We start from the raw sequence: 15,846 nt of genomic DNA, 5'->3' as shown, positions 1-15,846 counted from the left end.
TTAATTCCTTCACAAATAAAGATCCTTATTTTTTCTCCTACAAAAAAAAAAAAAAAGAGGATAGTGAATTTGGTCAAGCAAGAGTGAGATTCCTGGTAGGGATAAAGTGTGAGTGGGTTTATTATTCAATGGTGATGAAGAACTTACACAACAGAAATGGCAGATTCCAGTGGCTGTAGGTAATTTAGCGTTTTGGCTTTAGGTGTGTTTCTTATCTGAATGAAAGGCATTGCCTCCCATTCTTGGTGCACAGAGTAGCGTGTCTGAGTCTCCTAGAGCATGGCTTAGCCCTACTTCCACCTTCTTCTTTCCAGATACAAATGACAACATCAATTAAGTGCTGCTATATTTCCTGGAGGATCCCATGTAAGTATGTGATACATTATTATCTGTCTAACTCGTGAAGTATGTTCCAAGCCCACCATCCTGTGAGTTTCACTTCATTAATCAGATTCAATGGGATGGAGACTGTCGAGAGAAACACCAACCATCAGAGCACCAGCCAGGTGTTGCAGACACAGGGAGAGGCGGTGGAAGGCCAGTCTGGGGGCTTTCTGGCCTGGGCTGGAGTCTTCCAGGTGGAAGCAGTTCTCAGTAAATGGAGCGGCACGGTGGGGAGGGGAAGGAGAAGGCTGAAAGGAGGCTGCTAGAAGTGGGGTGGGGTGGACTTGGGAGTCCAAGTGAACGGAATCAGTGCTGCATTGCCCAATAGGCAACTGGCAGGTGCTCAGGGAATCAATAATGCTTTTGAAAGAATACAATATTTGCAACTTCATACACATACACAAGGATCAAAGTGGCTATTATTTAAAAAAATTGAAAGTCACTTACACATTCTTATCATTATTTTTCAGTTAGTAATTGGGTATTTGAAATTACATGCTGAAACACAGAATAACCTTTTTAGAGCCTAGGACTGCTCAGGTCTTGCTCTGACCCTGATTGGAGCTCATTCCTCGGGAAGGAGACAAAAGCCCCCAAATTGACCAGAGACTGGAAGAAAGATGGAATGAACCCTCCTCAGCTTTTGCATTCCTCCATTTTTAATCCTTCTACCTCTTGACTCGTAATTTAGACACCAGTAAATGTCTCGCCTGCTTGGGTTTGAGGTAAACGTTAGTTCAGGGTTAATTGAATGAGCTGAAACACTCAGAGCATGGAGAGAAAGGATCTACTCATGGCCAGCTGCTAATCCCACAGTCCAAACCACTGCATGGTGGCTGTCCTGCCCTGAGATTAATCCCCAGTGATAATTTTTTCCTGATCTCCTCCACTGTGCTGAATTCCATTCTATTCTGAAGCTTTGCTCTGATACCCTGTCTTTGGGGTATGTAGAGGCTCAGGGACCCAGTGAGCTGTCAGTAGCAATATTAGACATTGACTTGTGAACATGTTACTTGAGCTTTGGAGAAAGTAAAGAAGGATATTGGAAGAAAGCTGTGTTGGACCCAGCTGGATCACTGGACACCAGCAAGTCAGGCTGGAGAGGAGGGAGTTGGCACCTGAAGCAAAAAGCTTAGAAGGATGCACAAGGTGGGGACTAGGGCCACTACATATGGACTTTGGGTGGCCTTGAAATAATACGCAGCATATTAGATATTGATCATTCTGCTCCTTGAAAGTTAGATTGTATGGCCAAACCCCAAACCCAAATACAGATTTCTTACTTCTAGGCATTTGTCTCTCATGGTTCTTTCTATCCATGGAGTTTGCAATATCCACTTTCTCTTCTGCTTTCTCTCTCCTGCTTTCTCTGTCTGCTTTTCAAGATTTCTGTAAAATGCTACATCTTCTCTGAAACCCCACTATCCTCCCAGACCAAAGTGGCCCATCTCTACCTCCTCTGATATCCCACAGCGTGTGACACCCTCATTCCACATTTATTGGGCACCGCTCTCAGTGCCAGATACTGGGGTAACCTAGACATGTACCATCCCAGCCCTCAGGAGCTTACATTCCTGGGGGTGGAATGGGAAACGGGGAAATGATCCTCAAGCGAATAAGTAAACAAAGTAATTTCCAATGGTAACTAATGCTTTGAAAGACCTTAAACAGGCTACAGTCTGTGGGTTCTTTAGGAAAGGTCAGAGGAGGCCTCTCTAAGAAGGGGGTGAATAATCTAAGCCCTACAAGATGAGGAAGATTCTGCCATAAAACAAGCCAGAGGAAGGAAAGCATCCAAGCAGAGAAAACAGAAAAGGCAAAAGCCCTGGGGTTGGTGTGTTCTTCAAATGAAAAGAAAGTCAGTGTGACTGGAAGATCAGAGAGAACAGTAGACCTGTCAGAGCCTTGTAAGCCAAAGGTTGTCAGTAGATGGGCATGGCCTCATTTGGATTTTAGAAAGAGCACTCTGGCTTCAGGACAGAGAACGGGTTTGAGGGGAGCAAGAATGGAAGCAGGGCGACCAATTAGGAGACCATTGCAATAGTCCAGGTGAAAGACTGAACTAAGACAGGGGCACTGAGAATGGAGAGGAGGCAATAGATTGCAGATAGTCTTTAGAAAGAACCAACTTATTGATGGACGCATGAGTGCAGAGGGCAGAGGGGTGCTGCTCACTTGTTCTCTGTCCCTCATTGCCTGGTATGGCAGACTCTCAAGGCTATTTTGTAAATTTCAATGCCAACTGCGGTTAACCCAGGGGCAGAGCCTGTGCAGTATTCCTCTCCATGTGTCCAGGCAGTCACCATATTCTTTCCAGCTCCCTGGGTTGCCTCTTCTCTACCTGCTCCCTCAAATCCTGCCTGGCTGCCAAGGGAGAAGTACAGATCATAAAATTCAACCTCATCCCTCCCCTCCAGATCCTGGGGCTTGGCTTTTACTGTATGGTTTTGTGAAAAGCAGAAGCAATAATCCAACCACATGTCTTCTTAATAAGGAAGTATTTTACTTTTAAATGGAAGGGCACGGTTATTAAACGGTCAAAGACCAATTCAAGGCAGGGATGGGCTGGGTAAGTTAGGGACTCTATTCTTTGAATCTTCAGAGGCCCAAATACAGGAAATGTCAGGGCAAAGAAAAGAACGGAAAGGAAAGTTTGGTAGGAATTTGACAGGTCTGCTTGTGACTGCTTAACATGATGCTAAGGTCATGTTGGGAATAATGTTTAAAATTCTAAGGAAATTGAACACTTAAACAAAGGACTTTTAGCAAAGCAATTTTACTTTTGCGCAGAGGGTTGCTTCTCCTTGGCCAGTCACCATGAGAGCACACTTGAATAAAGGGGCACGAGAGCCTTTATTTCTATCGCATGTATTGCTTTTGTACTTTTTTTTACATTGGCCGGGGTCAGGTTGTACACTTTAAACTAATTCTGGTTGGCTAAATATTTGAACTTTTTTGTTTTAGATAAGATGGGCATGTAAGGGAGAGAGGGGAAAGGGGAAGGGGTGTCTATAATGAGCTAGAGAGTTAGTCTTTTTTTTTTAATGAGGAAAGGAATGTGAGCTGGTACTGTCTAACACCTGGTATTGTGGCATGTCTGGGCATGTAACAAAGGCAGAAAGGAAGCAAGAAAAAGGCAAAAAGGAAAAAGGGGTGAGGAGGTACTATGAATTAAAGAATAAAGGATTGATTAGGCTATTTGAAGAGAAACTTCATCATATCTTATAGGCTGAAGCTGACCTGGCCAGGTTTTAAAGGAAATGAACTCAAAAAAGGCTTTGGATTTAAAGGAAATGAACCCAGAGAAGGCTCAAAGGGGGCTTCTCTGTCCAGTGCATGCCCACTGCATGATGAGGCCACACTGCAGACCACCGCTAAGCTTTTGGCATGAGTCTTGCACTCCCAGGAAGAGAGACAGATGCCTCATGATAGGCATAAATCACAGCCCCTGTGTGTGTGTCACTGATAACTTGAACGAGCACAACTTTGGGAGGAAATTATATAGCAGCTTTCCTTTTGGTCTCCCGTTGTGTCTTTAAACTAATTCTGAGGGCTGGTTCTTCCTCTGCTTCTGTATAAAACTCAAGGCAGGACTCATGATTTTTCTAGTTGCTTTCAACTAATACCAACCAGTCCCTGTAATATGCTAGTACCTCTTGCCTCTGGACATTTGCACAAACTACTTCCCTTACCTTTGTCTCCCTTTTCTTCACTTTTCAACTTAGTAAACATTGCTCATTTTATAACTCTTAACTGAAATACTACTTTCTCAGAGAGGCATTCTCTAGGCCCCCAATATATTGTTTTCCATTGTGTTGCTTATCACAGTGTATATGCTTATTTGTGTGATTATTTCATGTTGGTCTCCAGGAGGAAAGGAACATAATCATTTTGGCTCTTTGTGTGATACTCTCGTTGCTGAGCAGAGTGCCCAGCACATGGTAGATGCTCAGTAAATTTATATTAAATGGATGGATGGATGGATGGATGAGAGGTGGATGGGTGGGTGGGTGGATGGATGGATGGATGGATGGGAGATGGATAGATGGATGGACAGATGTATGGATAAATGGATGGACATATTGATGAATGGACAGATGGATGGATGGATGGATATTCTAACAGGAAGCTCCCATTGATTTTACCTTTTGCCTCAAGTTCCAATATGGTTCGACACAGCACTGTTACAGATCCTGTCTTTATTTATATGTTTTCATGTTTTGTTCATTGTGATTTTTTCAGCAGTAATTTTGATTTTTTAAATACTTCACTAAAATATTACTTATTTTTATTACTGAACTTTTTGGTGTCCCCTTGGGTTTTGGACATAAGACTAGTGCCTCACTTACCACAATCTGGTCCTGATCTGCCCATAGTAAGCACTTAATGAATGGTAATTATTGTTAAAATAATCACTGTTGTATCAAGAAGAGCAAGATATATTAAGACAATCACAGGCTTTAAAGTCAGGCAAACTTGGGCTCCAACCACTGACCTTGGGGAACTTGGGTTTCAACTGCTGACCTCGGGGGTGAAAAAAACCAGCAGGGCCTGACAAGGGGAGGAAGGAAGGCTGGGTACTTCCCAAGGGAGGGGAAGACTTCTGGACACCTATCAGGTGCGCAGACACAGAGAGAGGCTGAGCACCTTTTGACCTGGACTGAGTCTTCAAAGAGATTGGGGAGGGGTGGTCCCAGTGGGTAGAGAAGGGGGAAGTCTGGGACAAGGAAGAAGAAAGAGGGAATTGCCTGAAAGGATCGCATGAATCACAGTGGAGGACACTGGCTCAGGTGTGTATGGGGTCCTGGGGAATAGGGAGCAACCCCTCGGAAAGGAGACTTGCCCGAAACCAGAAGTCTCTAGGATTCCATAGGGAAGGTAGGAACTTGTACAGAGTCTCAACTCCTCAACTTCTCAGCCTCTTGCGCCACATCTTCATCATCCAAAGGATGCAGTACATTAGTGACAGCTCCACAGTGTCTGAAGCCATGACTACACAGGACCCAGTGCAAAATGAGAGTGTGGGGCCCCTTGTTCAAAAACTACTAACTCCTAAACAATGACGGCAGCAGAGCCTGAAACCAGTAGCAAGGCCCTGTGTAATTGCACAGGTCACATGCCCATAATGCCAGCCCTGATCTAGAGCTCAAAGCACAGTAACCACACTGCAGTTGAGGTATCCCGGTTCAGAATGCAGTGGGAGCAGAGCCCGAGGCTCCTACCCCATGCCCTCACCTCTGCCAGCCCTTGGGAATTTCTCTGCCCAGGATTTAACCACAGGCCCACTTTCTCTAGGTTCTCACTCATTGTTCCAAATTATGACTCCCAGCCCTCTGGGAGCCCAAGGAAGCCATGGGCTTTAGGCCTCAGAGTAGATTTGGTATCAGAGCCTTGGAGAAAACACCAAGGGCAGTTCCTTGAAAATTGTGCTGGACACAGCAAGAACTTGAATGGTTTCTTTGGGCCCTGACAGTCAGGATCTCAGAACTGAAGGAGAGGAGAGTCAGAACCATGAGCACGAAGTCAGAAAGAGCCCAGGAGTGGGGAATGAAACATTCTTTATACTTTGAGTCTCATGTGACAGAAAGTTCTCTCAAAATTTCCTCAAGAAAAAGCAGAAATAGTTTATTAGCTCATAAATTCAGAGTGGATGGCAGGCGTACAGCTCAGGGAAAACCAGTCCGAAGGCATTCAGTTCCAAGGATGCTGGCATAAATGGCATTGCTCTTCTGAAGGCAGACCACAGAACCTTCACCTCCTGAAGGAGCTGCTGCTCTTCTGTCATTAGAATCTGAAAAATCCCCAGGAAGGACCCCAATTGTCTGACTGGGGAGGTAGGTGCACATCTATTGCAAAGGAGAAGGTACTGTGATTGGCAAGAACCTCATAGAACCTAATAGCTACATGGACAGTTCCTCAAAGAAGAGGGCATCTTTCCAGAAGAAAGGAGGGTGCTGAAAAAAATAAACACATGCCCCCTGTTTTACTTTAAAAAAAAAAAATACTTGTTCACAGGACTTGTCTTAAAGTATTGACAGCCATGCTAAATGTTAATCATACCCTTGAGCATTTATCCTAGAGAATGAAGACTTACATTCACACCAACAAAACATACATGAATATTTATTGCAGCATTATTTGTAATAACCCAAAACTGGAAACACCCAGATGTCCTTCAGTGAATAAATGATTAAACAAACTGTGGTTCGACCATGTCATGGAATACTACTCAGCAATAAAAAGAATGAACTATTGGCACATGCAACAACCTGAATGAATCTCCACAGAATTCGGCTGAGTGAAAAAAGCTAATCCCAAAAGGTGACATACCATGAGATTCCATTTACATAACATTCTTAAAATGACAAGATTATAAACATGGAGAACAGATTCATGGTTGCCAAGAATTGAGGAAGGTGTGGGGTGGGTGGGAGGGTGTTAAGTGTAGCTATACAAGGATTACATGAGCAATCCTTGTGGTGAAGGAACTGTTCTGTATGTTGACGATATCAATGTCAATATCCTCTACTATATTGTACTATTGTTGTGCAACATGTTGCTATTGGGAGAAACTGGTGTCAAAGTCAAACAAAATATAGAGATGAATCTCTAAATTTAAAATGTCTTATTTGGGATGCAAGAATTGCAATTCAAGACATACACACTGTCTAGGTAGTCTTTAGTATGTCCAAAGACCAAAGAGTAAGCTAGAGGTTTTATTTAAAAGAGAAAAGTTACATATTGTTTTGCAAGAAAGTTCGTTGGTACTAGTAAAGTTTTAGGGAAACTGGCAAGTTGTGATTGGTGAGTGATAGCAGTGGGTAAGACTAGTCTTAGAGCCACAGCAGGTTGTTTCAGTAGCTGCTAGATAAAATGGGTTTCAGCAGTCAGGCTTGCAGAGGACAATATTCTTGGAGCAATGTTATATGCCCCAGACAGGCTTGCATGCAGAGAATTACATTATTAGACCAATTTTTTGTTTGTTTGTTTGTTTGTTTTTGAGACAGAATTTCGCTCTGTTGCTCAGGCTGGAGTGCAGTGGCACAATCTTGGCTCACTGCAACCTCCACCTACTGGATTCAAGCAATTTTCCTGCCTCAGCCTCCTGAGTAGCTGGGATTACAGGTGCACACCACCATGCCTGGCTAATTTTTGTATTTTTAGTAGAAACCAGGTTTCACCATGTTGGTCAGGCTCATCTCAAATTCCTGACCTCGTGATCCACCTGCCTCGGCCTCCCAAAGTGCTGGGATTACAGGCGTGAGCCACCGCATCCAGCCTAGACCAATGTTATATGCCCTCAGCGCTTTCTGCCCCTGGCATCTCAACTCTGTTTTAGTTGGGTATGACAAGAATGACCCAACTGTATGGTCAACTTTTACACTCGGTAACGAGTACACTACCCAGGATCTCTCTGTATTACTTCTTACAATTGTATGTGAATCTACAATTACCTCAAAATAAAAAGTCCAATTTAAAAACATTAATGATCATGCTTATGTGTACATTATTTGTATACTATGAACACATCCAAAATATGCCTCAATTTGATCATTTCCATGCCTTTGTCTAAAATAGTAAGATCTAGTATCAGAGAGACCTTGGTTTAAATGCCAGCTTTGCCCTTTACTACCCATGTGTGTATATAGCAAATACTAGCAAATTACTTTATTGCTCTATGTCTCCATAGCTTTACCTGGAAAAAGAGATCATGACTGTACCTATTTCACCAGGTTGTAATTAAGATTTAATTATATACTACTTGTAAAACATAAAACAGTAAGTAGCCCATGTCTCATTGCAACTATTTACTATTCTTAGTTGCAGTTACAGCTGACTAGAATCTTCTTCCTCCCTTCTCCCTTTTGAAGCAGTATACAGTCTCTCTCCTACTTTTGAGACCTGCATCAAATGCTATCCCTTTCAGCAATGTTTCTCTTCATCCCGATCCAAAGGGATGTATCTGGACCTCCCTTGAAATCCCCAATGGCTACAAAGGCTCTACAACTCCGGATGGCAGGAATTTCCTCAATCCTCTATCTCTACCCTAACTAGAATAAAGCATCTTTACTAAGATTTATGTAGTCCTTCTGTAACAAGTACCCAGTTTAATTAAAAGCAACAAGCCTCAGCCGGGCACAGTGGCGCACACCTGTTATCCTAGCACTTTGGGATGTGGAGGTGGGAGGATCACTTGAGCCCAGGAGTTCAAATCCAGCCTGGACAACATAGCAGGACCCCATTTCTAAAAAAAAAAAAAAAAAATTAAAAGTTAGCCAGGCATGGTGATGCATGCCTGTAGTACCAGCTACCTGGGAGGCTAAAGTGGGAGGACCACTTGAGCCTGGGAGGTCGAGCCATGATTCTGCCACTGCACTCCAGCGTGGGTGAACGAAGGAAGACCTTGTTTCAAAAAAATTTAAAAAATAAGGCAACAAGCCTCTTCTTGAATAAGGAACTATTACCTTTGCCTTCAGCAAATTTATAAAAAAGATAAATCTATCCTTATTGCCCAAAGGGAGGATTATCAGTTAGCTTTGCTGCATCATAAATCACTACAAAAGGTAGTGACTTAAAATAACAAACAAATCACCACAAAAGGTAGTGACTTAAAATAGCAAACAGCTATTCTCACAATTCTGTGGGTTGGATGGGTTGTGCTCCTGGTCTGAGCCAGCTCAGCCAGGGTTTGAAGACCTAGGATGACCTCTCAGCTGGGACCCCTGGGATATCTGGAGACCTTTCTCTCCTTGTGGTCTCTCCTCCTTTGGAAGGCTAGCATAGGCTGCCACATGTGGTGGCATAAAAGTTCTCAGCAGCAAAATATTAATAATGCAAGTATCAATGCACCAGCACTTTTCAGGCTTCTGTTTTCATCACATTTTCCATTGTCTCATTGTCCAAAGAGAGTCACATAGCCAAGACCAGATTAAGTAGGGGAAGGGACTTTCCAAGGGTATGCACACTGGGTGGTAGGAATTATTGCACCCATTTTTGCAAACAGTCTATCAAAGGAAGGAGTTAGTTAAATATTAAACCAAGATCTAATTTCAAATCACCAGTATGAGTTAGGAGAAACGTTTGGTGCAAAACTGAAACCAATTCACCTGACTTGGTATCACCAAATACACATACAGTGGCTGGTATACAGCAATGATCAGAAGATATTTAAGGGACTCCATCTCTGTGCAACCTTGGAGCAGTTTCAATTGCATGGCATAGCGCAGACTTTAGCTACAGGCCTCTTTAAAGAGATTTTGTTTGGATTGGTTTTGTTTCTCTAAAAAGGACCTGGGCCCAGTCTTATACATCAGGAGAAACAAAAAGATGAGTTGGCAGGCTCTGCTATTCCCCTTGTCGCTTAAGAAGGAAGTTTTCCTCACGTAATAGGCCATTTAAGATTGTGCACAAGGATTCCTGGGCAAGATGGCTGAATAGGAACAGCTCTGGTCTGCAGCTCCCAGTGAGACCAACTCAGAAGTCAGGTGATTTATGCATTTCCAACTGAGGTACCCAGTTCATCTCATTGGGACTGGTTACACAGCGGGTGTAGCCCATGGAGGGTGAGCAGGAACTGGGTGGGGCATTGCCTTACCCTGGAAGCACAATACAGTCTTACAAGCCAACCCTGGACCAAGCAGCTGACCCCTTCTTCGAACTCCCTTCTCACTATCTCTTTTGCCTAATAAATATTGAGGGCTATGTAAAGCTCAGGGCCCTTGTCCACTAGAGGCAAAGTGCCCCCTGACCCCTTCTTCCAAATATACTCTTTTGTCTCTTGTCTTTTATTCCCACATTCGCCCCCTTTGTTCAGTCTCCCTAGGTCCATATAAATTACACAAGGGGTCGGGGAACTCACTCCCCTAGCCAAGGGAAGCCATGAGGGACTGTGTTGTGATGGACAGTGCTATCTGGCCCAGATACTATGCTTTTCCCACGGTCTTCACAACCCACAGACCAGGAGATTCCCACAGGTGCCTACATCACCAGGGCCCTGGGTTTCAAGCACAAAACTGAATGGCCATTTGGGCAGACACTGAGCAAGCTGCAGGAGTTTTTTTCATACCCCAGTAGTACTTGGAACACCAGCAAAACAGAACTGTTCACTCCCCTAGAAATGGGGGCTGAAGCCAAGGAGCCGAGTGGTCTTGCTCAGAGAATCCCACCCCCATGGAGCCCAACAAGCTAAGATCCACTGGCTTGAAATTCTCGCTGCCAGCACAACAGTCTGAAGTCTACCTGGGACACACAAGCTTGGTCGGGGGGAGGAAGGTCCACCATTACTGAGGCTTGAGTAGGCAGTTTTCCCCTCACAGTGCAAACAAAGCCACCAGGAAGTTCAAACTGGGTATGGAACCCACCTCAGCACAGCAAAGCTGCTGTAGTCAAACTGCCTTTCTAGATTCCTCCTCTCTGGACAGGGCATTTCTGAAAGAAAGGCAGCAGCCACAGTCAGGGACTTAACAGATAAAAGTCCCATCTCCCTGGGACAGAGCACTTGGGGGAAGGGGCAGCTGTGGGCGCGGCTTCAGCAAACAAACATTCCTGCCTGCTGGCTCTAAAGAGAGCAGCAGATCTCCCAGTACAGCACTCAAGCTCTGCTAAGTGACAGACTGCCTCCTCAAGTGGTTCCCTGACCCCCACGCCTCCTGACTGGAAGACAACTCCCAGCAGGAGTCAACAGACATCTCATACAGGAGAGCTCCGACTGGCATCTGGCAGGTACCCTTCTTGGATGAAGCTTTCAGAGGAGGGAGCAGGCAGCAATCTTTGCTGTTCTGCAGCCTCCACTGGTGATACCTAGGCAAACAGGGTCTGGAGGAGATCTAAAGCAAACTCCAGCAGACCTGCAGAAGAGCAGCCTGACTGTTAGAAGGAAAACCAGCAAACAGAAGCAACAGCATCAGCATCAACAAAAAAGACACCCACACAAAAACTCCATCCAAAGGTCACCAGCATCAAACACCAAAGGTAGATAAATCCACAAAAATGAATAAAAACCTTTGCAAAAAGGCTGAAAATTCCAAAAGCCAGAACACCTCTTCTCCTCCGAAGGATCACAACTCCTCGCCAGCAAGGGAACAAAACTAAACAGAGAATGAGTTTGATGAATTGACAGAAGTAGACTTCAGAAGGTGGGTACTAACAAACTCCTCCGAGCTAAAGGAGCATGTTCTAACCCAATGCAAGGAAGCTAAGAACCTTGATAAAAGATTACAGGAACTGCTAACTAGAATAATCAGTTTAGAGAAGAGCAAAAAAGACCTGATGGAGCTGAAAAACATGGCACAAGAACTTTGTGAAGCATACATGAGTATCAATAGCCGAATTGATCAAGCAGAAGAAAGGATATCAGAGACTGAAGATCAACTTAATGAAATAAAGCATGAAGACAAAATTAGAGAAAAAAGAATGAAAAGGAATGAACAAAGCCTCCAAGAAATATTGGACTATGTGAAAAGACCAAACCTACAATTGACTGGTGTACCTGAAAGTGATGGGGAGAATGGAATCAAGTTGGAAAACACACTTCAGGATATTATCCAGGAGAACTTCCCCAATCTAGCAAGACAGGCCAACATTCAAATTCAGGAAATACAGAGAATTCCACAAAGATGCTCCTCGAGAAGAGCAGACCCAAGACTCAAAATCATCAGATTCTCCAAGGTTGAAATGAAGGAAAAAATGTTAAGGGCAGCCAGAGAGAAAGGTCTGGTTACTCACAAAGGGAAGCCCATCAGACTAACAGTGGATCTCTCTGCAGAAACCCTACAAGCCAGAAGAGAGTGGGGGCCAATTCAACATTCTTACAGAAAAGAATTTTCAACCCAGAATTTCACATCCAGCCAGACTAAGCTTCATAAGTGAAGGAGAAATAAAGTCCTTTACAGACAAGCAAATGCTAAGTGATTTTTGTCACCACCAATCCTGCCTTACAAGAGGGCCTGAAGGAAGCACTAAATATGAAAAGGAAAAACCTGTACCAGTCACTGCAAAAGCATACCAAAATGTAAAGATGATTGACACTATGAAGAAACTGCATCAACTAATTGGCAAAATAACCAGCTAACATAATAATGACAGAATCAAATTCACACATAACAATATTAACCTTAAATGTAAACAGGCTAACTGCCCCAATTAAAAGACACAGACTGGCAAATTGGACAAAAGAGTCAACACCCATCAGTGTGCTGTATTCAGCACATCTCACACGTGAAGACGCACATAGGCTCAAAATAAAGGGATGGTGGAATACTTACCAAGCAAATAGCCAGCAAAGAAAAGCAGAGGCTGCAATCCTAGTCTCTGAAAAAACAGACTTTAAACCAACAAAGATAAAAAATGGCAAAGAAAGACATTACATAATGGTAAAGGGATCAATGCAACAAGAAGAGCTAACTACCCTAAATATATATGCACCCAAAACAGAAGCACCCAGATTTATAAAGCAAGTTCTTAGAGACCTACAAAGAGACGTAGACTCCCACACAATAATAATGGGAGACTTTAACACCTCACTGTCAATATTAGACAGATTAACTTGACAGAAAATTAACAAGGATATTCAGGATTTGAACTCAGCTCTGGGCCAAGAGGACCTAATAGACATCTACAGAACTCTCCACCCCAACAGAATATACATTCTTCTCAGCACCACATAGCACTTATTCTAAAATAAAACACATAATTGGAAGTAAAACACTCCTCAGCAAGTGCAAAAGAACAGAAATCACAGCAGTCTCTCAGACCACAGTGCAATCAAATTAGAAGTCCGGATTAAGAAACTCACTCAAAACTGCACAACTACATGGAAACTGAACAACCTGCTCCTGAATGACTACTAAGTAAATAACGAAATTAAGGCAGAAATAAATAAGTTATTTGAAACCAATGGGAACAAAGACACAATGTACCAGAATCTCTGGGACACAGCTAAAGTAGTATTTAGAGGGAAATTTATAGCACTAAATGTTCACATCAGAAAGTGGAAAAGATCTAAAATCGACACCCTAACATCACAATTAAAAGAACTAGAGAAGCAAGAGCAAACAAATTCAAAAGCTAAAAGAAGACAAGAAATAACTAAGATCAGAGCAGAATTGAAGGAGATAGAGACATGAAAAACTCTTCAAAAAATCAATGAATCCAGGGGCTGGTTTTTTGAAAAGATTAACAAAATAGATAGACCACTCGCCAGACTAATGAAGAAGAAAAGAGAGAAGAATCAAATAGACACAATAAAAAATGATAAAGGGGATACCACCACTGATCCCACAGAAATACAAACTGTCATCAGAGATTACAATAAACACCTCTAAGTAAATAAACCAGAAAATCTAGAAGAAATGCATAAATTCCTAGACATATATACCCTCCCAAGACTAAACCAGGAAGAAGTTGAATCCCTGAATACACCAATAACAAGTTCTGAAATGGAGGCAGTAATTAATAGACTACCAACCAAAAAAAGGGCAGGACCAGATGGATTCACAGCTTAATTCTACCAGAGGTACAAAGAGGAGCTGGTACCATTCCTTCTGAAACTATTCCAATCAATAGAAAAAGAGGGACTCCTCCCTAACTCATTTTATGAGGCCAGCATCATCCTGATACCAAAATCTGGCAGAGACACAACAAAAAAAAAGGAATATCAGGCCAATGTCCCTGATGAACATCAATGTGAAAATCCTCAATAAAACACTGGCAAACCGAATCCAGCAGCATATCAAAAAGTTTATCCACGATGATCAAGTCGGCTTCATCCCTGGGAGGCAAGACTGATTCAACATATGCAAGTCAGTAAATGTAATCCATCACATAAACAGAACCAATGACAAAAACTACATGATTATCTCAATAGATACAGAAAAGATCTTCGATAAAATTCAATAACACTTCATGCTAAAAATACTCAATACACTAGTATTGATGGAACGTACTTCAAAATAGTAAGAGTTATTTATGACAAACCCACAGCCAAAATCATACTGAATGGGCAAAAGCTGAAAGCATTCCCTGTCAAGAAATGACAATATGTTGCATAATCAACTTATTGATTGGTGAATCTTGTGAAATCTATTCCTTATTTTCTTTCACTAAACAAATATGCATTTAATACTGTGTCAGACACCTCTGTACACCACTTCCATTCTATCAGCTTCATCTCTGACTCTAGCCACCACTACAGCAGCCAGTTGCATACAGGCTCTGCCCAGCTCAAGATAGTATAATCTGACAGCACCTCACCTTGTCCATCATGCACACCCCTCTTTTCCTGCACTGGGGATTCTCTGATGCTGAGGTGTAAGAAGCACGTAAGAATCTGCTCAATACTCAGGCACATACAACCTGGAAGTCTGGACAAGTACTTCCTACCACACCTGAGTTTATGTTAATGAAATGTCTTTTGGAAAGCCTTAAGGATGAGAGCTGGTTGCCATGGGAGCCAACTGTGAGAGGATTGGAACTTTCAGCCTCTACCTCCAAACTCCAGGGAGGGGAGAGAGGCTGGCGATTGATCTGATCACTAATAGTTAACGATTTGGTCAAGTATGCTTATGTAATAAAGCCTCCATAAAAACCTAAGAGAGTAGGGTTTAGAGAGTTTCCAGGTTGGTGAACTTGGAACAGTGTTCGGTGGAGGCGCTGAGAGAGTGGCACATCTGGATAGGACACAGAAGCTCCAAACCCACTCCCCATGTCTTACCCTATGCATCTCACTGACCTGACTGTTCCTGAGTTGTATGCTTTATAATATAACTCTGTAAGTAAACTGTTCTTCTGAGTTCTGAGAGCTATTTTAGTAATTACAGAACCTGAGGAGGGGGTCATGGGAAGTTCTGATGTGTAGCCAAGTCAAACAGAACTTGTGGGTAACCTGGGGACCCACTGTTTGAGATTGGCATCTGAAGTGGTGCCAGTCTTATGGGACTGAGCCCTTAACCTCTGTAGTCTATGCTAATACCAGGTAGTCTCAGAAGTGAAGCATTGAGAATAGTAGTAGAGAATAAATGGGAGTTTTCTTTGGAAGGAATAATAAAATTCTGGCTATATTTTTGAAATAAGGCAAAAACACTTACTAATGAATTAGATATGGGGTATGAGACAAAGAGAGGAGTCAAGGATATCCCCAGACACTGGACGAAGAATATTCCTTTTCAGAGACTAAGTGCAGAATTGAGAAGGAAGGTGGGCTACCCCCACAAGGGGATACTTTAGCTCCCATGTGCTCATCCTTGCCCTACACTCTACCCATTATCTTCTAGAGTAGCTCAGCTTATACTAGACAATCATGCTGTGCAAGTACACATCATGGGCTGTCTATCATGGGATATCGTATGAGCTATGTTTACTGGCAGAGATCACAGTTCTACAAGTTGAAGTGTTCTCTCTGGTGGTCCCCATGTGTACAGGCTATTTGAGCATCTGAAGGTGGTTAGCTCCTGAGGAAAAAAAAAA

The sequence above is a fragment of the Colobus angolensis genome, unplaced genomic scaffold, assembly GCF_000951035.1.
Source record: "Colobus angolensis palliatus isolate OR3802 unplaced genomic scaffold, Cang.pa_1.0 Scaffold329, whole genome shotgun sequence".
NCBI lineage: Eukaryota > Metazoa > Chordata > Mammalia > Primates > Cercopithecidae > Colobus > Colobus angolensis.
Note: the sequence above shows the minus strand (reverse complement) of the source record.